The following is a 27,160-nucleotide window of genomic DNA, read 5'->3' on the forward strand; positions in this document are numbered from 1 at the left end:
ACGCAGCGAAAAATAATTGAATTCAAAATAAACTGTCATTTAAACAAAATTAAAGACAGTTATACTCCTCTTTAACGACAGAGGCTAATGCATTATTTAAATTTGTTTTAGAAATTCCAAAGAATCATCGACAATAATAATTCTGTTAGTGAAGTCAGAAAATATCAGTCGATCTTGTATGAATTCAATCGCGATACTAAAATATCAACAAACGTGACGAAGAAATAACAAACTTCACAAAATATTTTCCATGATTAAATATAACAATGACAAAAGAACAGGATGTGTCTTCCAGCAGAATAATGTAAATACAGATGTGGCAGGTATAAAGCTCAGTGGGGAATGACTAATTTACATTTAACATTCCTGCAATAAGTGGAGCAATAGAATGCAAAAATAATAAGTGATAGTCTGCAGCGGAAAATATAATGTAATATAGTCACAATTAACGAGCGAATATTACTCTGGCAGAATGTATCATGCTTTTGTTAACTCTTTTTAGATATCAAACAGATATAAACTTCTTCACGATCCTCTCACCCTTGGCGTAATGGATCATCATGCATTTATCTACTGAAGGGAGAATGGGGCTGCTCCAGCAGACATTTGGTATTCATTCTGGGACTGAATAAACTGGAGTAACGTGAAATAAAGCACCGTACTCAGGGACATTATGTACAGGTTTGGCTTAGTAACATTGTAGATCCCTGGACAAGTAAATGCACAGGATCATATGATATTTATTTACTGAAAGTAAGCCACCGCATACGTTAATCAGAATTGGGCCCCTAAAAGCCCTATGCTCCGGTGTGCCCATGCTTTTAGATGGTACTGCTCATGGGTCATATGATCATGAACCTCGCACTCAGGCTACAAGACGAGGTACTTTCACATGCAGTAGAAAATCGTGTGCACAAAGTAGCATCAGTTTGCTGCCGATAAAACGAGAGCTAAGAACTGGGAAAAGCATTTTTATAAAGAAAGTTGCTGCTTGTCAATAAAAACAAAAATACATACCAAACCGAGGACACGAACAGTGCGTAACTGGTACTTAATTTATCGACCCTGAAAGGATGAAAGGCAAAGTCGACCTCGGCGGAATTTGAACTTCGAACGTAACGGCAGACGAAATACCGCTAAGTATTTCGCCCGACGCTCTAAAGATTCTGCCAGCTCGCCTCCTTCTATCTAAAACAGAATATATTTTAAAATTCGAAAGAAATAGAAAACATGAGCACAAAATTCCTTAAAAGCAATTTTTATCCAGGAAGCACATCACTAAAAACAAATATCAATAAAAAGAATTCAAAATGCTAAAACACATAAAATTAGAAAAAAAAATACATCAGAGCATAACTGTATCAATACTAGACGATTGAAGCTATCTGTTTGGCAAATGCAATCGATAAATCAATAACACCAATAGTAAAAATGCCTCTCCGAATATAACACACACACACACACACACACACACACACACACACACACACACACACACACACACACACATACATACATACATACATACATACATACATATATATATATATATATATATATATATATATATATATATATATATATATATATATATATGTATGTATGTGTGTGTGTGTGTGCGTGTGGGTGGGTGTGCATGAGTAGTATATATTAATATGCATATGTAGGTATGTAAGTATTATAATTGTATGTGTGTGTATGGCTATGAATGTACATATATGCGTGTCTTAATGTACAATCATGCATAAAGATATCGAATACTAAATGGAGGATCACAATACATTTAAGAAGATTTGCAAATTTATTTTTACAAGCAAAATGTCATCACTAACTTCGAAATTTTGCCGTGCGCAGAGATCGATAAGCTGTATGTATACACACATACATGCATATATATATATATATATATATATATATATATATATATATATATATATATATATATATATATATATATATGTCTATATATATATATATATATATATAGAGAGAGAGAGAGAGAGAGAGAGAGAGAGAGAAAGAGAAAGAGAGAAAGAGAGAGATAGAGAAAGAGAGAGAGAGAGAGAGAGAGAGATGACATTGTTTTATGTTTATTTATTTTAATTTATAAAGGTTTATATCTTTTAATAATTGACATTTTTATGTTTCAGTCTCTATATGTGACTGTTTAATCATGCCATTTACAAAAGAAGCCTTGGAACTGTCTGAAATTCAAAGAAGCCGTATTGTGGGTCATTCCAAGGTGGACATAGTCAGCGTAAAATCGCAGAAAACCTTGGCATCCTGCTTTCTACAGTTAATAGAGTGATTGTGCAATTCACCAGAGAAGGGTAGAAGTCCACATCATCTCGCTCATATCAGTCAGGGCCCTCTAACAAGACCCTTCTCATTATTAAGAGAAGTGTAGAAGATAATCCTCGTTGCAAGGCCTCTGACATAGCAGAACAAGTTCATGTCAGTTCCAGAACAGCTTGGTTATTATGGCAGAGCAGCAAGAAGGAAGCCACTTTTTCGACCAGCCAACATCAAACGGGAAAAGATTGGTCCAGTGAGATGGTGGAGAGGCGGCGACTAGCATTTTGGGTCGCTACCATATTCTCTGATGAGCCCAGATTTGTTGTATTTCCTGACAGTGATCGGGTATGAGTTTGGAGATTTTGTGATGAAGAATTTGATGTGAAGCTATTACAATCAACAATGACACGCGCAGCTATTCTGTAATGATCTGGGGAGCAATTTGGAGCAATGGTTGATCAGAGCTGGTGGAGTGTGAGGAAAATATAAACTCAGATAAATATTTGCCCATATTGCAGAAAGGATGCCTTCCAATCTTTTCCAGGGGTGAAATGATTAAAGAAGACTCTTTATTTGCGGACGATGAGGCTCCTTGTCACACGGCTAAAATGCCCCAAGATCTGTTGGATGAGAATGGTATTAAGAAGTTTCTATGGCTGAGCCAGTCACCAGATATGAATCCTATTGAACACCTCTGAGACATAATGGACAGAACACTTTTGAGATTATTGCATGAAACTTGGCAAGAAATTCCGCAAGAGAATATTCGTCATTTGATCAGTAACATGCCTAATAGGGTCCTTGCATTGAAAAATGCAAAGGGTATGTCTGCTAAATATTAAATATTTACACTATAGCAAAAAATAATTTGAATGAATAACTTCAGATTTAAATAAGTCTTAATGATAATAAGGGTGTCTATTTACTTCTCAACAGCAACCCCTATCACTACCCCCAATGCAGAAACTGCCTTCCTCGCGGTCAATAAGCCATGTTTCTTTCGAGCACTACTCCAGTCTCAACACTTTTGCTGAATGCACAAGGCATCAGTCCATACTTTAATTCGACCCTAGTACGCAACTGGTACTTAATTTATCGACTCCGAAAAGATGAAAGGCAAAGTCGAGCTCGGAAGAATTTGAATTCAGCACGTAAAGACAGATGAAATACGATGAGCATTTCACACGGCGTGCTAACGATAATGCCAGCTCACCGCCTTACAGTTCTGTAAATGATAATATTGGGTTGTCCAGAAAGTTCGTGCCGATTTTTAAAGGAAATAAAAAGGTCAATAAATACTTGCCATTACATTTTCAATCAACCAAATATGAACCATTTTGTTGCACAATGCTCTCCATCTTTCCTTTAACTTGAAAATACCCTCTTCTCAGAATTGGGGTGGTTTCATGGCAAAGAATTCATCAAGGTATCTTTTTACGTCATCCAAGGAATTGAAAATTTTACCATTAAGACTATTCTATTCTCCAGAGACCTGACTAAGGGAAAATCCGAAGGTGCTATATCTATTGAATATGGAGGGTGGGGTAACACATCCCAACCAAGCTGCAGCAATTTTTGTCTGGTTCCCAAAGAAACGTGCAGTCTTGCATTATCATGTTGGAAAACAACACCCTTCCTGTTGGCCAATTCTGGACGTTTCTCTTGAATTGCTGCTTTTAACTCGTCCAGTTGTGTGCAGTATTTCTCAGAATTAATTGTCTGGTTACTTGGGAGAAGCTCATAGTACAGAATTCCTTTCCAATCCCACCAGACACAAAGCAAGACTTTTTTATGGTGAAGACCCGCTTTTGGGGTGGCAAAGGGTGGCTGATGTCGCTTACTCCAGGATCGCTTTCTCTGAACATTTCGGTAGATAATCCTTTTCTCATCACCTGTCACAATTTGCTTTAAAAAAGGCGCGTTTTCATTCCGTTTATAAAGCGAATCACAGATGGAAATGCGATCCAAAAGGTTCTTCTCACTCAACTCATGTGGTACCCAAACATCGTAGCGATTTGTGTACCCAAGCTTTACCAGGTGCTCATGAACGACGGATTTTGATAGATTGAGGCTTTCTGCCAATTCTCGGGTTGTGCAATGTGGGTTATTCTCAATTAATGACTTCATTTGGTCATCATCTGTAGTGGATGGTCTTGCTGATCGCTCTTTATCAAAAAGGCTACAATCTCCAGCACCGAACCTTGCGAACCACTTCTGTACAGTTCTATCGGATAAAGAAACATCACCGTAAACTGCGCATATTTCTTTGGTTACTTGTGAGGCATTTTTCCCTTTACAGAAAAAGAAAAGCATCAAGTGCCAAAAATGAACTTTCTTATCTTCCATTTTAAATGGTTACAGAATTAACACAGGTTATAGGAACATAAACCTTCTTCCACGAAAGGATAGCTTAAACTGTGCTCTAAATGGAGGTGTAGTCAAATCCTATTTTATGGACTCAACCATGTTCTAAAAATAAGTCAAAAGGTGAGCAACTATACATCGGCACGAACTTTCCGGACAACCCAATAATAGTATTTTATAAGCTTAAAGATTATAAGCGATCACCGTGCAATGACTAAACAAAAAAGTCTAATGATGAGGAACATAAGGCCTCGAACGTAAAAAGTAGGTTTTCTCCTACGTTTTTTCGTCGATGGCTTATATGCCCCATTATTGGAATGTGTGTGTGTGTGTGTGTGTGTGTGTGTGTGTGTGTGTGTGTGTGTGTGTGTGTGTGTGTGTGTGTGTGAGTGTGTATGTATCTATATATATATTCGGGAAAACATGACAATTTGCATAAGTGGAAAAGAAACAAAATATTCTATTCACAAATAAAAGCATTTAAAAAAAAATGTAACTGGGTTTTGGCTGTGAGATAACAGTTTACTCAATGTACACAATAATTTTACATTAAGCTGGAGGATTAATCGATACCTTTTGTAGAGTATATATTTATCATGCTTTAACAATAATAGTACAGGCTATATCTATATGTATGTATGTATGTTAGTAGCTTAAGAACCCGTACGTCATAGAAAACAGGCACTCGCATATTTGCCAATTTATTCTATACATTATTATGTATCCATTTCAGTCGATTTTAACAATCGGTTTCTCACACGAGTTAGGTGACAACTTACGAAAGTCTCATCAGAAAGGCTAGTATGGCAGCATCGATATACTTTTCATACTAGTCCCCGTCTAACGAGCGCTCTCATCTAACTGGTGTATGAAGCCGATTGGCAAATTGGCTGAATTGATTCTATAATACTGTACAGTATAAATGTCAATGTGTGTGTGTGTGTGTGTGTGTGTGTGTGTGTGTGTGTGTGTGTGTGTGTGTGTGTGTGTGTGTGTGCGTGTGTAGGTGCGTGTGTAGGTGTGTGTGTGTGTTATTTCAAAATCTGACAGTGTACTCTGAGTTTTACTGTTGCTGTTCACTACCAATTTACAGCAGACTTTTCATATAATAAATATATCTACCCAACGTATTGAGCATCATACAGTTCTATACAGGTATTGCTTGATCATGTTAAATATAAGGCGGCGAGCTGGCAGAATCGTTAGCAAGCCGAGCGAAATGTTTAGCGTATTACGTCTGTCTTTACGTTGTGAGTCCAAATTCCACGGAGGTCGACTTTGCCATTCATCTTTTCGGGTTCAATTAATTAAGTACCAGTTGCTTATTGGGGTGGATCTAATCGAATGGCCTCTTTCCCAAACATTTCGGGCCTTGTACCTAGAGTAGAAAAGATAATGTTAGATATATATATATATTTTTATACTTTACAACTCTTACATTACGATGTATGTGTGTGTGTATTCCTACTTCTCATTATATATGCTTTTATGTGTGCTGACACATATGTGAATGTTGCAGCTGCTAATTTTATTTATGCGGCCGTTAACTTGACCAGCAAAACCAGACTTTCCCCTTCGTTTCGTTCTTATACACGCTTTTGTTGTCCTTGTTCTCACTTCGACTAACACCCCTCTCCTTTTCTCTCTCTACCTCTATCTCTTTATCTATTTATCTCTTTCTTTCTTTCCTTTTCTCCTTTCTCTTTTCTGTCCCACACAAGCGAAACCTCCAACGCTCTGGTACTTCCTGTCATAACCCACTCTCTTCTGACAAAGGACACGAAACGTCTTTCTCTCCGAAGAAGGACCTTGGCTAAAAGTCACTTACAACTATTCCAACGACATATGCGCTTAAACCGTTGCTCCTATGTTCACTTAACTATATATGAACACACATCGTAAATATATATATACTTAGATATATGTACAAATTACAAAGGATGGCTTATTAGCAATTAGAAGCTAAAAGCAAAATTAATAGATGTCACAAAAGTTATAGATGACATTGACTAGTACCGCATTGCTATCAAAATCCGAAATCGTGATCCGGCTATGTACCCTGGGGACATACCTCCCATTGTCAGTCATTAAGTTCAGTGCTTTTGTGGCTTTGAGTTACTTTAACTCTTATTTTTAGTAGAAGTGGTGCTAGTCAGTACCATCTGTCACTTTCCTGACCTCTGTCAATTTTGCCTTTAGCTTCTAATTGCTAATATGCCACCTTTTTTAATTTGTTGTTCACACTTTTACCGTTTTGAAAATCAGCACATCTTATAAAACTGAGAGAGGTAGCTTGAGTTTAACCCTAGGCATTAAGAGACGCTGATGAGGATTAAGATGGTCAATGTCAAAATCCGAAATCGCGATATCTATCTACTGGGGACTTACCTCCCTTTATTAGTCGTTCAGTGCATTGTGGCTTTAAGTTATTTTAACTCTTATTTTGAGCAAAAGCGGTGCTAGTCATTACCATCTGTCATTTTTGTATTTATATTATGTGTATGTATGTATGTAGGTATGTATGTATATGTATGCATGTGTGTATGTGTATTGTTGACGTCATAAAAGCAATGGTATCCTATCATGTATACAGGAAATGTGGGTTTGAGTCCTATGGGTAGCCTTCGACTTTTTTTACGAAAAGATTTTCAAACGTAAAGACGAACTCGGAACAGAATTTTAACTCAAAATGTAAAAGGTGAGCGAATGTTTAGCATATTTCGTTGGTCTTTACATTCTGAGCTCAAATTCCGCTGAGGTTGACATTGCTTTTCATCCTTTTGGAATCGGTGAAATAACTGCCAGTTGAGCAATGGGATCAATATAATTGACGAGTCCCACGCGCCCAAAATTTCAGGTCTTGTGCATATAGTAGAAAGAATCATTAATATCATAAATTTACAATTACACGGTTATATATATATATATATATATATATATATATATATATATATGGGAGAATATACAAAAAATAACAACAGACGAGGACAGGTGGTGTAAATAACAAAAGTATATATTAGTATGACGCTCGGGAATACGGAAAGTCTTTGACGTTTCGAGCTACGCTCTTCAACAGAAAGAATACGGAGACAAGGAGAAAAACAAAAAAGGATGATAAAGGAGGTTTACAAAAGTGGAAAAGTTCAAAAGTTTTTTAGACGTCGTGGTATATTGAAGCGATTTCCAATCAGAAGATGGGTCCAGTGTAATCCGTGGGTAGAAGAGGTGCAGCCGGAGGGTATAAAGTTCAGAATATCCATGTATGTATGTATATGTATATAATTTAATTTATATTAGGGCATTACTATACAATAATGCCTCACGCTTAGAGGGGCTTTTAGCTTTGAAAGTTGCATTCCCTCACGATCGGTAAAAATGTGCTTATTTTGGTAGTTTCGACTTATGGAGTCCCTCTAAGAGTGAGGCATTATTATATAGTAATGCCCTTATATAAATTAAATTATATATATTTATGGAAAAAATGATGTTTTTTTTTCCATATGAGGTTTTTTCACGCTGACTACTTGATAAATTCTTATAAAGATTTTATCCTTACATTATATATATATATAACAAGTACACGGAATATATATATATATATTCTTACAAGTATATATATATATATATAAATATATATATATATATATATATAACAAACAGGAGAGAAAATATTTTATAAACAACCTCTCTTCTTTTGTTTCCTTTAGGTATACTGTTACAAGATACCCAAACGATAAGTCGAACATCATATGAGTTCTCGCTGCCCCAACTTCAATTATCTGGGAACACATATGGAATTCTCCTTGTTATTTGTCGTGCAATTTAAATTTCAAATCGTACTGTGTAAATAAATACATCTCAGCGGGATTTGAACGCGGAACTTAAAGAGCCGGAACAAAAGCAAAGGGAATTTGATTTTTTTTTTTTCAATGCTCTGACGATTCAGCTATCTATCGACCGCATATTCCGATGATGGAATATGTATCAGTTATTTAATAAGCTTGATTCAGTTAACTATTGCCCTACATTAAGTGTGTCAAGATAAAAGATATCAATGTCTTTCTGGAAATATTCAGGTTGATTATTAAAACCTACTTCAATTGAAAATAGCTAGAAAAAAGCAAAAACTATTGGGTGTGTTTGTGTGTGTGCGCGCGCGCGCATTCCTTAGGTGTTACTCAACGAACGATGCGTCGCTGTGTGGTTCAGATGTCTTCATCGTAATCACATTGTTTCGGGCTCAATCTTAGGGCGAATGTCTTTGTTGAAGCGTGCCAAAGGAGTCATCACCCTTGATGGAGTAGTAGAAATAATAAAAACTGGCACTCCGTCAGTTACGATGATGGAAGCTCCAGTTGATCCGATCAACTGAACAGCCTGCTCGTGAAATTAACGTGCAAGTTGCTGAGCACTCCACAGACACGCGTATCCTTAATATAGTTCTCAGGGAGATTCAACGTGAAACAGAATGTAATAAGGCCGGCCCTTTGAATCACATGTACAACTCATTTTTGCCAGCTGAGTGGACTGGAGCAACGTGAAATAAAGTGCCTTGCTTAAAGACACAGTGCGCAACCGGGAATCGAACTTACGATCGTAAGCCATTTATCTTAACCACTAAGCCACCTACCTTCACCATTGTAGAGACAATACATCACTGGGTTAAGTCCACTGGTTTAATACCTCGCCGTTTTAACGCCGCCGAGTCACTTTTTGTCGTTGTTTCCTGTTTTGAAAACATTGATTGGGGGTAGGAGTTCAGGCTTGAGATAACAAAATCTTTCTTTCCTTCCCTCTAATTAATCTCCAAGACCTTGTAATGAGTCATGGGCGCTACCGTGTTTGTGTAAGGTATCTTTTACCGTTATCTTTTACTTGTTTCGGTCACTGGACTATAGCCATGGATGGGCACTAATTTGAATGGTTTCGTCGAAGAAATCGATCCTAGTAATTATTATTTTTTATAATATAGCACTTATTCTATCGGTCTCTTTTGCCATACTGCTAAGTTATGAGAACGTAAACTAACACCGCTTGTCAAGAAGTGGTCATAGACAAACACTGCACAGACACAGAGACACGTACACAAGCGCTCGCGCGCATCAGGTGTTGTTCCGGGGTTTTGGGTTAGCCAAGGGCTATAATAGATGACATTTTCTTCAGGTGCCGCGCAATTGAACTGAACCCAAGATTACATGGCTGGGAAGCAAGCTTCTTAACCATACAGTCACGCCTGTGCGTGACTGTATGCGTATTTAACTCATTTGTTTTCGTATTTCATGTTGTTTGCTGTTGGTGACGCCCTGTACCTATATATGCATATATATAGGTATATATATATATATATATATATATATATATATATATATATATATATATATAAAAGCCGAAACCTGATTTGTGGATATCCCTAATTGCATAATATTTTTATTTGTGCTGTTAAATGTTTTAATTCTTTCTGTTTTCCTCGCATACTGTTTTTCTCTGTTATATTGGTGCGCTACGGTGGATTAATTTAAGACTTAGCTCTTATTTCTAGCAGGTAGATGCTCATTAAGCATCATTACGCTTCGTACAAATTTATAATTCATAGCTGTTTAAAGCTATTATAACTGCGTTCCACCCATGCCACTACTGGTGATATCATCAAATTTAGAATTTATCCACAGATGATATGAACAGTAGTGACTTCTAACTTCAAATCTCAGTGTTTGAATGTTTCATTTATATATATATATATATATATATATATACACGCACGAACACGCACGCACACATACATATGTATATATATATATATTACATATATATATATATATATATATATATATATATATATATATATATACACACACACACACACACACATACACAAACACACACATGTACTGATGTTGTTATATATATTGACTTTCGCCGTTGATAATTCGGCTGTTGCCATAGTCTTTTTAGAACCTGTTTCTGATTGCTTCATTTCAAATTCCTCCATTCTTATGTCTGCATAAACGGAATAATAATACCTACTACCACCATCACCACATACATCCAGTAGATGTGCCTGTATTTCCAATTATGTAAGGTGTGTGTGTGTGTGTGTGTGTGTGTGTGTGTGTGTGTGTGTGTGTGTGTGTGTGTGTGTGTGTGCGTGCGTGCGAGTGTTACTATGCGGATACAATAAATAAATATACATGAATATATGCATGGAGATGTGTTTATAGACACCAGATGTCGATATTGAAATTGTGTCTTACTTAAAAGACACATGAGCTGGCTGTATATGTGCTTATATTTGTAAGCCAGTTGGCTGTATACAGAAACATACCTCTCTGTCTCTCTCTCTTTCTCTCCCTCCCTCTCTCTCTCTCCCTCTAACACACACACATACACATATATGCGTAGATATATATATACGAGGAGGTATCCAAAAGTAAGCGGAATTTTGCAATATTTTATTCACTTCAGGCGGCGAGCTGGCAGAAACGTTAGCACGCCGGGCGAAATGCTTAGCGCTATTTCGTCTGTCTTTACGTTCTGAGTTCAAATTCCGCTGAGGTTGACTTTGCCTTTCATCCTTTCGGGGTTAATAAATTAAGTACCCGTTGCGTACTGCGATCAATCTAATCGACTGGCCCCCTCCCAAAAATTTCGGGCCCTGTGCTTAGGGAAGAAAAGAATCGTTAGCACGTCGTTCGCACGTCGAAATGCTTCGTAGTATTTCGTCTCCCGCTACGTTCTGAGTTCAAATTCCACCGAAGTCGACTTAGCTCTTCATTCTTTCGGAATCGATTAAATAATTACCAGTTACGCACTGGGGTCGATGTAATCGACTTACCCCCATCCCCCTAAATTTCAGGCCTTGTGCCTATAATAGAAAGGATTATTATCATTGTAATTATTATATATCTAAATTATTTATGAATACACACACACACACACACACACATACATATGATAGATATATGCATGTATGTGCGTGTGTGCGCGTGTTTATATATTTTCGCGGAATTACATTTCGTGCAAGGAATATTTTACATAATGAGAGGTCACAAAATTCAATTTTGTTAATGAAGCCTAATGAAATACTTTTGGAATATGAACAGACATGAACATGCCAACGGATTTCTACAAATAATTTTAGTGTCTGCTGCTGTGGCGGCGGCGGCGGCGGCGGCGGTGATGACGGCGGAAGTTTTCATGGAGGCAGTAGTGTTTGTTTTTTGGGTGGGTTTTTTTTTCTGTAAAAGACCGAAACAGTTTTTTGCTTTTTTTTTTATATTATTCTTCACCTCATTAGTTTTAAATGAAATGAACAACGAATTCTCTTGATTTTAATATCATATGTATTACGTATATATGTAGTAAGTATATGTGTGTGCGTGTGTCCGCGCACATGTATGTGGGAGTGTAAATGTATATATATATATATATATATATATATATATATGTTTGTATGTATGTATATATGTATAGTTCGAATTACAGAAAACAAAAGACGAAGACAAGCGAGGAAACAACAAGCAGGTGTATTAGAATACTCAGGAAGAATGGAATAGTCTTTGACATTTCGAGCCTACGCTCTTCAACAGAAAGGACTGAGAGGGAAAACAAGGAGAGAGAATGAAAATAAAAATGGAGAAACAAAAAAAAATGTGTAAGGATTAACAGTTCAACATGATGAAATGGCCAGAAGAATGAGGCGAAGTGAAAGGGAGATAACAGTAACCCGGACGAACTAGGGTGCACAAGCGCATGTGTGTATGTGAGAATGGTGTATGTGAGTGCGTGTGTGTGTGAATGGGGGCGAGCGCGTGTGAATATATGTGTAAGCGAGCTTAAAATTATGTTGGCCTCTGTGTGTATGTGTATAAGTAACCCAGTGCGTGCATTTTGTGGGATGATGTGTGTTTCATCTACAACTGTGTGTGTATGTGTATGCGCATGGACGTGTGTACATGTGTGTGAGGTTATCATGAGCGTGTGCGTGGAAATGCATGGGCCTGTGTGTGTATGGGAGTGTGTATAAGTATTGTACAAGGAACCTCGTGCGTGCGTTGTGTGGAGTTATGTGCGTTTCATGTATTTGTATGTGTGTATGTATAGACGTGTGTATATGTGTGTGGATTTGTGTATTTGTGTGTCAGTGTGTGCATGTGTGTGTGCGCGCTCGCGTGCGTGTGCAAACGCTTGTGGGTAGCAGTTGATGTATGCTTCTTTGAGTGGTGTGTGCACGTGTGTATGTGTGTGATCTTATAGTGTGTGCATGTATGTATGTATATCATTGTTCAGTTTATTTCAAGATTTTTTGCCAATAGAGAAAGAACTCATTTCTAACCTAGATCCAAGGTCCCTTCATTGGAATTTCAACATCAACAACAGGGTATTTTTGTTTGTGTGTATGTATGTATGTATGTATGTATGGATGGATTATGTATGTATGTGCAGATTTGTATGTTTTATGTATGTATTCCCATGCATATAGTTGCATATCTAAACATGCTCATATATATTTAAATGATAAACTTCTGGAAAGTTTTACAGATGTTTACAGTTCCAGTGATGGATTGGATTTGTAGTCTTCGGATTAGCTTTCTCATTTCTGGTTTTGAGAAGCTTAATTTCTCAAGATTGGTATTTAGGCAGAGTATTACATATCCCAAGGCCCCAATACTTACAGGTATAAACCTGAACTTGTAATCTGGATAGAGTAACTGCAGATTTCTCAATAGTTCAGCATAGGTGTTCTCTTTTTCACTCATCTCAGCTTTATGTTAACATCCGCTCAGCAGCTGCTTTCTACAATACACAGTTTCTTTTCTCAATCCCAAATCATCACATCAGGTCTGTTGTGCTCACAATTTATTGAGGTCTTCTTTGGTACATTCCACCAGCATCCCTTTTCATTATGAGTAGATATGTCTTCTACCATATTGTAGATTCTTATTTATTTGTGTTCAGGTTTATCCTTCCGGCGGATTTCATTATAGAGTGTCCTAGCTGCAACGTCATGCCTCATCGGTAGATAAAACCAAAAATTGAGCAAGTGTTGTTGTTGTGGCGGCTGTAATTTTCGTTGTCGTTATTGTTTTTGTGATGTTTCTCCTTGTTATTCTTGTTGTTGTCATTTTCATTGTTATTGTTTAAGTTGACGTTGTTTACTGTCGTCTTTGTAAATCTTTGATCAAAAGCATCCTAGCTGTGACCAAGACATCTTCATTTTTTCAGACACACTATCTAGGACTAATTTATCTAATGTGGCTTTCCTTTCTTATGATACCAGAGTTTCATTTGAAGAACTGACTGCTATTTCAAATAGATAGAACTGCTCAAAGAAAAAATTCAGAGCAGATTGAAAATCAAAGCTGTACCAGCAGTGAGCATCCCTCTATTGCTTCAGGTGTAAATTATCCAGGACTATGTTATCCTAGGTATACATCGTGATGAAATTTCAGATTATTTTCCTGTTATTTCTAGCAAATCAATTGACCACATACAGACACTAATTTTGAAGTTATTTCCTGTAATGGACACTTACAGCCATTTTGCTATCACATCAACATCGACGTGATAACTTACTGTAAATTTAATTTGTGACAACAATCATCACTATTACCGTGGTGATAGCGTAGTGCTGTTGATATTATTGGTGGAAACGGTAGTGTTGGTTCATCTGGTAGTGGTGGTGATAGTGGTGGCAATGCAGTTAACCGTATCTTGCTGTGGCTCCTATTTAGCAACTAAGAATACTGAACTGATATTTATGTGTGTTATTCATAGAAGGTGCGTAGAGCCGATAATAATATTTGAACTTTACAGCCCACGATTTACAGTTCAACATTGGATTGATTGAGATAGATGTTCCTCCAATATAATCGTTACCACGCCAGGCAAAATGTTTAGCGGCATTTTGCCCGTTTTAAGAGGGCGAGCAAGCAGGATCATGAGCACACCGGGTAAAAGGCTTAGCACCATTTCATCCTTCTTTACGTTCTGGGTTCAAATACCGATGGGGTTGACCTTGCCTTTCATCCTTTCATGGTCAATAAAATAAGTGTCAGCTGAGCATTGGGGTCGATGTAATCGACCTTGCCCCCTTTAAGAAATTGCTGGCCTCGCGCCAAAACTTGAACCAATATGATATAAAAGTTGCATAAGATTTTTTTCTAGTTTGATAGTAAAATATACAAATTATTGAATATATATTGTGTAAATTTAGAGATAAATATAAGTCAACAAACTGAAAAAATATGAAGACAGAAAGTATTTTGAGCGTTCCAGTATTCTAGATGAAGTTATGTGGTAGGAAGTACTGTAATATAAGGTTCGCAATAAATACGGACTGAAGAAAAATAGGTACAAGTATTGTGTGACCCAATATTGTAGATGATCGTATGGAGTAGAGGGTCACAGAAAATGCGGGTTTTGACAGAGAAAAATGAAAATGTGATTGTTGCGTGATCCAGTATAGTAAATGTGGCTATAGGGTAGAGAGTCTTGTATTTGAATTACACACAAAAAAAAAATGGCTGTGCTCCCAAAACCAAAGTTCAATGTTTAAGTGTTGATTGACTCACTAGTCTAGGCGATGCTTTCGGGATGGAGCCCACAGTATAAGTTTACAAGTAGAGTTGGAAATATAAGAAAAAGTTAAGATATGCAAGAGATGTGAAGTTTAAAGACAGATTATAACAATACTAATTAGATTAACTTATAAATAATTAATATTTATAATATTTTAAATTTCTTGAAGACATGGGGAATTAACATTAAAACATTGCAAATGCAAAGTAAAATGAAGACAACCGTTTTTAATATTTTACTAAAGGCATTTCGTCTGTCTTTACGTTCTGATTTCAAATATTTCCAAGGTCAACTTTGCCTTTCATCCTTTCGGAGTCGATAAAATAAGTACCAGTCGAACACTTGGGTCGATGTAATCGACTTTTCCCCTCCTCCGAAATTGCTGATCGTGTGCCAAAATTTGAAATCAATATTTTACTTAAGCAAAAGGTGGCAAGCTGGCAAAATCGTTAGCATTTGTCGATCTTTACGTTCTGAGTTCAAATTCTTTTGAGGGGAAACTTTGCCTTTCTTCTTTTCGGGGCCGATAAACTAAGTACCAGTCGATGTAATCAATTTACCCCCTCCACCAAATTTGCTGGCCTTGTATCAAAGCTTAAAAAGCAATGTTTTACTTGCGTGGTACAGAATAATTTTAAAGTAGGGAAACGTTTTCTGTGTATAGGTGAATAATCAGGTATTCCTAACAAAAATGTATCGATTCTTTAAATAGCTTTCGATTAAAGACACGAAGCAATTTACTTTTTAAAACATTAACTGAATATTAAGTATGCATGAAATATGCTATGTATGAAATCTGCATAATATTAAGATTACGGTTATTTGTTCTGACAAGAACCTAAAGCACTGATTATATTTAAATCATATTTCTTAGGTCAAGCGCTGGTGTCTGAATCGAAATCAATTTTTTCTAAATTATCGTAAAGTGAACCTAACAGAGATTTGTATACCTCTTCAGATATTTATTTATGCAACATAGCTCGTAAAATTTATGCTTCCTGATTTAATAACACCGGTGTAGTAAATAATAATGAACAGCCAAAGTAATATAAAACTGATAAACTTCTACTGCACAAAGTCAAACTACCTGGGAAAACTATTTCGAAGAAATATAATCTAATGGAACTCGGATACATTCTGTTTGATTTTGCGGAAGGAAAACTAACCTCCATTTTAGGATGTCGAACGGACTGAATGTTTTATGAAGCAGTTTGTTTACTGGAGGGGTCTTCTTGATCGGTAATCAGATGAAAATATCATTTACTCAAAGCTTCAAACTTGGATAATTAATTTCAGTGATCTAAATCACCGCATTTAGTAGCATAAAACGAAAGTCCTTGATGTAGTCTTCTGAAATAATATAAATTTTCAGTTCTCTGAAGGTGCAATAAGATCTGACGGAAAATTGAGAGGTCGTTTACAACAGAAATTAATGCAATTATTTTAATCCGTTTCTCAGAGCGAGAAGTTGGCTGAATTGTTAGAGCGAAGAAAGAAAGAGTTTCGCAGTATTTCTTGAAGATCTTCCTAGTCTGAGTTCAAGTCCTACCGAGGGCAACTTCGCTTTAATACCTTCCAGATCAGTAAAGTACTGTGATTGACAGTATCGACTACTCTCAGCTCAAACTTTTATTGCTTTGTGTCTAAATCAAAGATCATTGAAAAAGGCAGCGAGCTGGCCGAAACTTCGATGTCACTGTCAATACTATCTGTTGAAGGGACGGAGAAAATTATGAATATTTTCTCCTCAAGACGTACTTCAGAAAAGAATACACAACAACACTCCGCCAGAATACACAACAACTACCCCAACCTCTGGCCAGAAACTATTGACCCTCAGCAGTTCGCTTCACACTTTCGTCCACCTCTATATCTTTTCGGAAAAAGAGGCTGTTAGAATGCCTCACTTTTTGACGTGACGTCACTTCCCCACGCTTCCGGTCTCCTTTCACTCTTCTATCCACCACTGACCTAAAGATCACTGCCCTTCTATTCCATTTCAAAGTCGTCCATTCCACTGGCTGGGCGACGCTCTCCTTGTGATCTTCGCAAGGTCATGGGACTGGCCTCTCCCTCTCCTTAGTCATGAGAAGAGCTAAAATCCCTACAAACATCCAAGATGTGACGTAGCATTCCGTCCACTAATACGCTATTCCGAGTGTAAACTGTACTAACACTTCCTTTCTCCCACGAAGTTGTGAACCGTACATTAGGTGGCTTCACCCATACTTCGTCTTCGATCTGAACAGATGCAGACCCTTCCACCTCTGACGGCTGTGACTCCACACTTGGGTGTCTTCATTTGTAATGGAATATGGCTCAATGCGGGACCGACTCCTCAGCTTGTCCTATCCTGGGCGATATATTGTACCAAAAAAAATGCCACACTGGTGAAGGGGGAGTCGCTGCGATGGGACCGTTCCAAAACCCCATTTCCTCTGAGCCCGCATGCAGCTCTAAGGAAACATCTGATGTTCTATCTTTCGCGCAATTCCTTCAACTGACCCGAACGAAAGACTATGCTGGTGTCCATCAACAGCTCCCCTGCTGGTCCCTTCCGTGTATTCAGCACCTCTGCAATTTTGGTCGCATTCCCCATCCTGATTTCTCGTTTTGTTGTCATCCTCCCTGATCCGCAGTCAATCGGTGAGAGGTACGACCTTCACAGACAGTGCGTTACAACCACCACTAGCCTCTTCCAGACTTCTTTGACTTGAAGTGTTCCTGCTTCAAGCACACTCGGTGCTAGGTTGATGTACTAATGCTGTCACAACTCCAACTACTTTCCGAACTCTCTCCATAGAGGTATCAAGGTTAACCTTCCTTGCCAAAAACAGAGTCCTGTCGACTCCAATGTAGTGTATCCACATCAACTCTAACCCCTTCAGATGACATACCGCAGCCACTCCACACATTGAATACTTCACCACTTCCAGCCAGGAATTCTTTTAACCTGGTAAGAGCATCTACTTTATTCCTTTCGTATGGCACGAAAATTACCTGCAGCTTCAGGACAAACTCAGTAGCTAACCCTCTCCTGATTCCTAGGTGACACATGATTATCCCTTCTGCGTCCACTTTCGTTCTAATCTTCTTCTGATCGGTAATCACCGATGCCACCCACCTCCATACCGTGACATAATCTGTCCAAATCTCGACAGCACATAGTCTCCATTTCAGCACTAGGTTCGCACCCTTTAATACAGCGTTCAGTTCAGCTACATTTCTGGGCCATGCTGCGTCTTCTACCCCGAAACTTTCTATTTCCAGAATGACTGTTATCACTATGCTACGATCCCATTTTAGGTTTCTGGTACATACCAATTGCCCTTGATCCACCGCTCTCACTCTTAGTAACTGTCTTCTTTCTCATTTTATCACCTGAGTTCATTCTTCTAGCCCGTCTCTTTATATAGCTGCACACTGTTCGGAGCCATCCTGCGACAGGATAGTGTCCTACACATTGAAAACAATTCTAACCTATTTATATCCTTGCTCGGGCTTAGAATCTTATTTCCTCCCTGAAGCACAAGCCAGCTTACTTTATCTCTTTCGAGCTTGAGCCCCAACGCCGTGTTTCCTTCTTTTAGGTTGACAAGAAAGTAAATTCATCTTTCGCAAATGGATAGAGTTATGATTTTTTTTAAAGACTTTTGTCAATGTTATGATTTTTCCTTTTGACATTTGATAGCCGTTACTTCTAGCTTATTTTAGAAGCAAATTGCGCGTAATTTTGTTTACAGCCGTTAGTTCAGTGTCAGTTTTAACATGGAGTGCAAAAACGAACATTTTCACCATATTTTGCATCATTATTTCCGTAAAGGCAAGAAAGCTGCTGAGGATCACAAAGAGATATGACATTTATGGTGTTAATTGCTTAATAGAATCCACATGTCAGAAATGGTTTTAAAAATTTCGTTCCAGCGTTTTGGTCGACATACTGAAGTTGATGATGAACAACTCAAAGCCATAGTTGAATCTTATTGCCATATAACTGTGCGAGATATTGCAAAGAGGTTAAATGTATCACAAACAACAATTGAAAATCACATAAAATGTCTTCGACCCGTTAAGAAGCTCGATATTTGAGTTCCACATAAATTGAAAGAGATTCACTTAACACAACGAATCAATATTTGCGATATACATCTTAAACGCAAAGAAATCGACCTTATTTTTAAACGATTATAGGTGGTGGCTAAGGCAGTGAGATAACTCTGGTACGCTTCGTTTCTCTGAAACCGCCTTAGTGCAACACCTACTTTGAATGGAAAAATGAAGTCTATGCCTCGGTGAAGAGTGCTAGTATATCTCCTGTGCTTAAAGAAACTATTAAAATGATAAACTTGGCTAAAAATGATATAACTTAATGGTTATGCAGTTGAGTATGTGCATTTGTCTGTATGCGTGACAAGTGGGAATTCAGTTATGACTGAAAAGCAACGACCGTAGGTAGCATCATAGTGATATTCAAGTATGTTATTGACTCGTTTAAATATTTGTGGCAGAACGAAAACCTTACAGGGGCATTGATATATTATAGAGAAGAAAGCTGTCGTGAATTATACCCTTTGCTTGTTATTGCAACATCTGATTTTGGCAGCAGTTTCATAAGAAACTGGCTATTCTACAAGACTGTCAAAGAAACAGTAAAGGATACTGCATTAGAAGCTCCATTTCAATGAGGAAAGTGTAAATCCTTCACCCTGAAGTCAATTAAGATGCTTGGGTAATATTGAGTTCAAATTTTGTCAATAGGCCACCAAGTTCACGAGAGAGGGTAAGTCGATCACATCGATCCCAGTGCTCAATCGGTAGTTATTTTATCGACCCCGAAAGGATGAAAGACAAAGTCGACCTCAGACGGACGAAATGCCACTAATCATTTTGCCTGGCGTGCTAACGATTCTACCAGCTCGCCTCTTTGTGCTCAGGTAATGTTGATTTCGAATTTTGGCACAAGGCCAGCAATTTCAGAGTAGGGGTTAAGTTGACTACATCGACCTCAGTACTCAACTGGTACTTATTTTATCGACCCCGAATGAATGAAAGGCAAAGTCGACCTCGGTGGCATATGAACTCAGAAAATAAAGAATCGAAAAGTCGAAATGCTGCTAAGCATTTCTTTCGACGTGCTAATAATTCTGCTATATCGACGCCGTTCCCCGTTCCCACTCTCTTTCTCTATCCTTCTCTTTCTCTTTTCTCTCTCTCTCTCTATCTTTCTCTCTCTCTTTTTCTCTCTATCATGCTCTCTTTCTCTTCTCTCTCTCTCTCTCTCTTTCCTTCTCTTTTTCTCGAGATATTCTCTGCTGTCACGTAATGTTCACTCAATTGTTTGAAATCCTTTGATTCATATAGTGAATCCTGTGTATATACACACTGAATGATAATATTGCCGGGAAAAAATCGATGTTTAAATCTCACTTTATCCTCTCATGCATTGACCTAAAAACCTTCCATCTTATCAATTCTATAACTCTATTAAGTTGGACACATCTCCCAACATCTGTAGCCAATAATTATAATAAAGAACTGGCCATCAGATCTCGTTAGTAACGTTCAGGTGAATGAAAATCAACAATATAGCTTAGTTAGCAATATCAAAAACAATTTTGCTTCAGAGTTGTATCTTGTGTCTTACATTTTGTCATTTCGACTATCCGTACTTTAATAAGAAACACGACAACGCCGGAAATTCTCATTCATGATTCAGAAATCGCCATTGTTTATAAATACAATGAACCACTTCCTACATTCTTTAAAACCCAATCCAACAAGGATGCCTGTGTGGTTTCTAGTCGTGCTCGAAATAAATATTATTCAAATCAACATCAAATCACATGTTTCTATCACAAATTAGGAAAAGCCACACTAGATAATATAGTGTTAGATATAGTTTAAAAAATCCTTGTGGTCATAGTCGAGAAACCTATGATAAACAGCCTTCCTTATCAGGGTTGACTTGGATCAAATCTAGTGTTTCTCATATATGGCGGTGGTTGATGTAATGGCTGAAAACGGGGAGGAGACAAGTTCTCATGTTTAATAAAATTAGGATGATTCTAAATTAAATAGGTGCTGGTGTGGCTCTGTGGTAAAAAGTTTGCTTCCTAGCCACGTGGTTCTGGGTTCAATCCCACTGCATGGCACCTTGGGCAAGTGTCTTCTACTATAGTCCCTGCCGACCAAAGCCTTTTAGTGAATTTGGTAGACGGAAACTGAAAGATACATGTCACACATATATGTGTGTGCGTGCGTGTGTGCCTTCGTGTCTGTGTTTATCCCCCACCACTGCTTGACAACCAGTGTTGGTTTGATTATGTCCCTGTAACTTAGCAGTTCGGTAAAAGTGGCCGATAGAATACGAGTACCTGGCGTTAAAAAATAAGTTCTGGGGTCGATTCATTCGAATAAAAATTCGACTCAAATGGAGGTGCTCCAGTATGGCCGTAGTTTAATGACTGAAAACAAGTAAATAATGAAAACGACGATGATCCAACATTATGAGAGGAAAGAAGGATTATTCGGACGCAAGCTCTTTTCTTTTTTTACGTTAATAAAGAGGGGGAGGGGATAAAAAATCCATTACTATTTTTAGTGAGGGGTGGGGTTGATATTTGATAGTTTGAGGGCCACTAGTCTAAACGACAGCATCGCAACAGCAATTTATTTATTTCGCAAATTAGCGAGAAAGTCTCCGTGTGGCTGCACGTGTCGCTCGGAAAATTAGCAATCAAATCTTACTCGTGTCATACCTATCCCCTAACCTCTTGGAAAAGACTGGACATTCAAAACACGAATTTCGTTCATCAGAGGTTTGCTCAGCCAAAGATTAACAGCATCAAACACCGTCAACCCACTTCCTTCATATCCGGTGCCGTTCACGTTCGTTCATAACCTCCAATAATGGCTTGTTCCCCAGTTGGAACGTGTCTCAAGCATATGTCTCAAGAACTGGTAATAACATTGCATTTATACATATCACTGCTTAGCGCTCCCACTCCGTAATTTACTTACGCCGAGCCACCGCATAGAGCGTTTCAATCATCGTACGGTGACTGAAATAGCATAAGAGAAGCAATCTCTTTGATCAGTTCGCCGCGACACTTGCCTGGTGTCTGTGACCGAGGAGCACACAACTACTCCGAAACACTGGCATCTCACAGTCTAGGTGCGTGGCGCTACGAACTGGTCTAGGTGTATCCACATAATTTGTCCACAGCGAGAAATTTTCTCCATGACAAAACACAGTGAATGGCTGGCTTGTTCCCCACTTCGAACATGCCTCAAGCGTATTTAAACTGTTAATAACACTCGAAAGACTAACAACTGTCTTGAAGATGAGGCTTAATCTCATGACAGTTCTGGGTAACTTATGTTTGAAGGCATTCCAGTTGTAATCATCCCGTCTTTTTTTAATTTATTGTACACTCAAGAATATATTATTCCAAGTGCACTGTAATATATTTAGGTGGTAGGTATTTTCTGAGATTTGGTTGCTATTCTTTTAAACATCAAACGGTCACGTAGACTTGTTCCAAACCATTTAAAACATATAGGAGCCACTTGAAACAATTTGACACGCAGCTACCGAGAATCAGAAAAGTTAATTGTTAGATAATCTATTTCTATATTTTAATAATGTTTTTTTGTTATTGCCGGCAAGATGCTAAAACATGATAAAAGTGGATGATTCTCAAATTTCCTCGGGTTAAAACACTTTCAATTCACCTTGATAGTATCTGCTACAATTACGATGGCTTTTGCATTTAATAATTAAAAACTAAACCAAAATAACATGTCTTTGTATACGTGTATGGCTTTATGTGTCTGTTCGGACATGTGAGTGTAGAGTGTGTGTGCGTGTGCGTGTGTGTGTGTTTGTGTGTGTGTCTTGAATATAAGTTTGTTAATGCTAATAGTAATTACTAATATATATGTACATACACAAACAAATAAATACCTCAACGCAAACGTATACTTACATATAACTAGATCGACAACTACTGACACACACGCACAATATGTATATATATATATATATATATATATATATATATATATATATATATATATATATACGTGTGTGCGAGTGTGAGTGTGCGCGGGAATGTTTGTGTATGTGTGTGTGCACGAATGTTTGTGTGTGTGTGTGTGTGAAGAATGCAGTTGCGTGAAACTTGGGTCGGGAAATAAGCTTGCAGTTTCAATAAGCAAGACAGGTAGATACACACACACACATATATATATATATATATGTATACATACACATATACATGCATACATACATACATACATACATACATACATACATACATACATACATATTCATACGATTACGATTTGGAATGCTAACACAAAAATGGCATGTAGAATATATCTATTTCTGCATAGTCGATGGCTGGTTCCATAGCTGCTCTAAGTTTTACGCACATACGACTATTTAGGCTTCTTAGAAGTGAAATTGGTAAAGCATAAAAGGTAGTTAAAATATTTATTCATTCTTAACTCCCGTTTGTTGGCAGAAGTCAGGTGCTGATCTTCCCTGCTTTCTCAAGGGAGCTATATACACCAGACAACGATATTTAGCAAAATATAACAGTACTAACAAAATATACTTGTAAAGGAAAATGCAACCAACATCCATAGTCCTGCAGGATCAGAGATAGTATCAGAACCACTTCCTTTTCACCATACTACCGAAGGAGGTCCTTTTAGGATAAAAATATATATATATATACACACATACATACATACATACATACATACATACATACATACATACATACATACACATGAATGTGTGCTTTTATGTGAAATTGTATGACGAAACAGTCAAATAACTGAAGAATTACTAAATATATTTAAGTATAGTATCACATTTTTTCAACATCGAAGTTTCAGCTTAATCACCTTCGACAAACAGAGAATGTTCATCTTGAAGTGCTGGATTTAGTGATTAGAAAGTTACCATGTTTTACTAATGTATTTTGGAGGGTATATACAGAAGCATTTTTATAAAGTTTTCTTGGGGGAGAAGACGTTGTTAGAAGAAAAAATGTAGAAGGAAGGAAGGAAGGAACTGTACAAATATTTATGCGTATACCCATAGGAGGATCGGCTGAAAAGTTCATACTCTGACCAAGATACTTTGATGGAATGCGTCTAAATGAGGTTTATTTTTCAACATATTCCCCCTTGCGGTCCATACACTTCTTCCATCGCTGTTGCAATGCTCGGATCCCACTGGTGAAGACGTTTTCATCCTGTCGGTCAAAAAGTCATGAACAGCTGATATGACGTCATCATCACTACGACACTAGTTCCCAGACAAGCGTTTTTTTTTTTCATGTTGGAGAACAGATGATAGTCAGATAGGGAGGGCGATCAACGGGTTCAAATCCACTGTCACGCACAGCAGTCATTAAAACCAAGGACTTGTGCACTTGAATATTGTCTTGATGAAACAAGACCCCTTTCATCAGTTATCCTGGGCGATTTGTTTTGATAGCTTTTCGTAACTGCCTCGGCAAGTTGGCATTGTACTCTCCATTGATGGTGTGAACTTTTGAACATAGTCAGTAAACACAATGCCAATTGTATTCCAAAAAACTGAGGCCATCATCACCCTCCCTGTAGATGAAACGGCCTTAGACTTCATTGGAGCGGGTGACGAGGGATGTTTCCGCTGCATAGACTGTCTCTTTGTCTCTAACTCAAATTAATGAACCTAATACTCATCCTAGGTTAGGAAGCGTTCAAGGAAACCAGTTGGATCTGCCTCAAACAATATCAGAGTTTCGCAGGATGTAGAAAACTTCGTCGTACCAAGTTCATTTTGCAGAATATTCTCAACTCTCTCACGAGATATACTAATTGCATTGGTTATTTGATTTATAGTCAATCGCCTGTCATCCATTACCATGTGGTGAATATGGTCAATGTTTTCCTCAGTGGTGGTAACTGTAAGACGTCCAGACATTGGGTCATCTTTAACATTTTCCCTTTCCCTCCTAATTTTAACTACCTATTTTTCCACTGTTGATAAAACTGAATCGTTATCTCCTAATGTAGCAACCATTCAGCATGAATGTCATTGGGGACTAAACCACTTTTCTGCAGGTACTTCATAACACCACCACCACACGATTTTCTGGAAACGTTGCTACTAGTTACGTGTAAAGTCTTCTTTGAACAGTCAGATATCAGTTTTACACAGAAAGAAACAATGCAGCTATTAAAAAGTAGTGTTCAAACTAATGCATGCAAGATTCCACAGCTGTACCATCACTCCTTCATAGTCAGCCTACGAACTTTTCAATCCATCCTTGTACATAAATATATATATATATATATATATATATATATATATATATATATATATATATATATATATATATATATAGATCGCCATCCGTTAGAGAAATATTTGTAGTTTAGAATTAGAAGTTCTTTGACTGCTATTTCTAAATTTTCAGTATGTTGGTGAAGCAATCTCATGCTGATCCCTATATATTTATAATTATATATGTGAGAACGACCCTTAAGGAATCTAGTTAATGATCTCCTAAGGTAAGTTCTTATGCTATATTGGTAACGGTTGCTACATCCTCTGGGAAAATTATTATAATATATATATATATATATATATATATATATATAAATAAATAAATAAGTGGCTGTGTGGTAAGTAGCTAGCTTACCAATCACATGTTTCCGGGTTCATTCCCACTGCGTGGCACCTTGGGCAAGTGTCTTCTACTATAGCCTCGGACCGACCAAAGCCTTGTGAGTGGATTTGGTAGACGGAAACTGAAAGAAGCCCGTCGTATATGTGTATATATATATATATATATATATTTATTTATTTATTTATGTGTGTGTATGCTTGTGTGTCTGTCTTTGTCCCCCCAGCATCGCTTGACAACCGATGGTGGTGTGTTTACGTCCCCGTAACTTAGCGGTTCGGCAAAAGAGACCGATAGAATAAGTACTAGGCTTCCAAAGAATAAGTCCTGGGGGCGATTTGCTCGACTAAAAAAAAAGGCGGTGCTCCAGCATGGCCACAGTCAAATGACTGAAACAAGTAAAAGAATAAAAGAGTATATATATATATATATATATATATATATATATATATATATATATATACAGATACATAAGAGTATGATGTATGTGTGTTGGAGTAAGGTGATTGCTGTTGTTATCGTTTCTTTTTAGCCCCAGGTCAACAAAAGTCGAATAGATCATGTATGGGCCCCGGGCATATCAATAGTGTTCCAGATATGACTACTCTGTCTTTTTTTAATATATATGAATACATTATATGTGTTCTCTTCGTGTTAAGGGAGATTTGGCTGCTATCTTTTCTTAGTCAAATGACCACGTAAGCTAACAATGAATATTTTTCTTGCATTACTCGATACCGCTTCATTTTGTGCGTGCGCGCGTGCATGCGTGCGTGCGTGCGTGCGTGCGTGCGTGCGTGTGATAACATCAAAATCTTTACTATTTAATGTCAGAGCAACTTGGATGCTGTCTTCAGAATCCTAAATTGTTTTGGTTCTTTGCTTTGAAAAAGAAACAAAGATTATTGTCAAATAATAATTTTAAAAAATACTCTGGTTAGAACTGCTATGGATCAATTTTTGATTTTACAAGAATTAACACGGATCAATTCTAAATTCACGAAGATTACTAAAGGCCAATTTCAAAGTTCACACACACACACACATTAGTATGGGGACAAAAGAAAACATGACATAAAAATATCTCGTAAAAGCAAAGTTAATTAAAAGGACTAAAAGAAAACTAAAGAATTTCGTTCAAAAACTATTCCACTTTACGATTTTTAAAATAAATTATGCTGTTTTATTTATTGCAAAACAATGTCACAGGGATTTTTAATGTCAAGGGACTT

Source organism: Octopus bimaculoides, chromosome 9 (genome assembly GCF_046866305.1).
Source record: "Octopus bimaculoides isolate indiv1 chromosome 9, ASM4686630v1, whole genome shotgun sequence".
In the NCBI taxonomy this organism is placed as follows: Eukaryota; Metazoa; Mollusca; class Cephalopoda; order Octopoda; family Octopodidae; genus Octopus; species Octopus bimaculoides.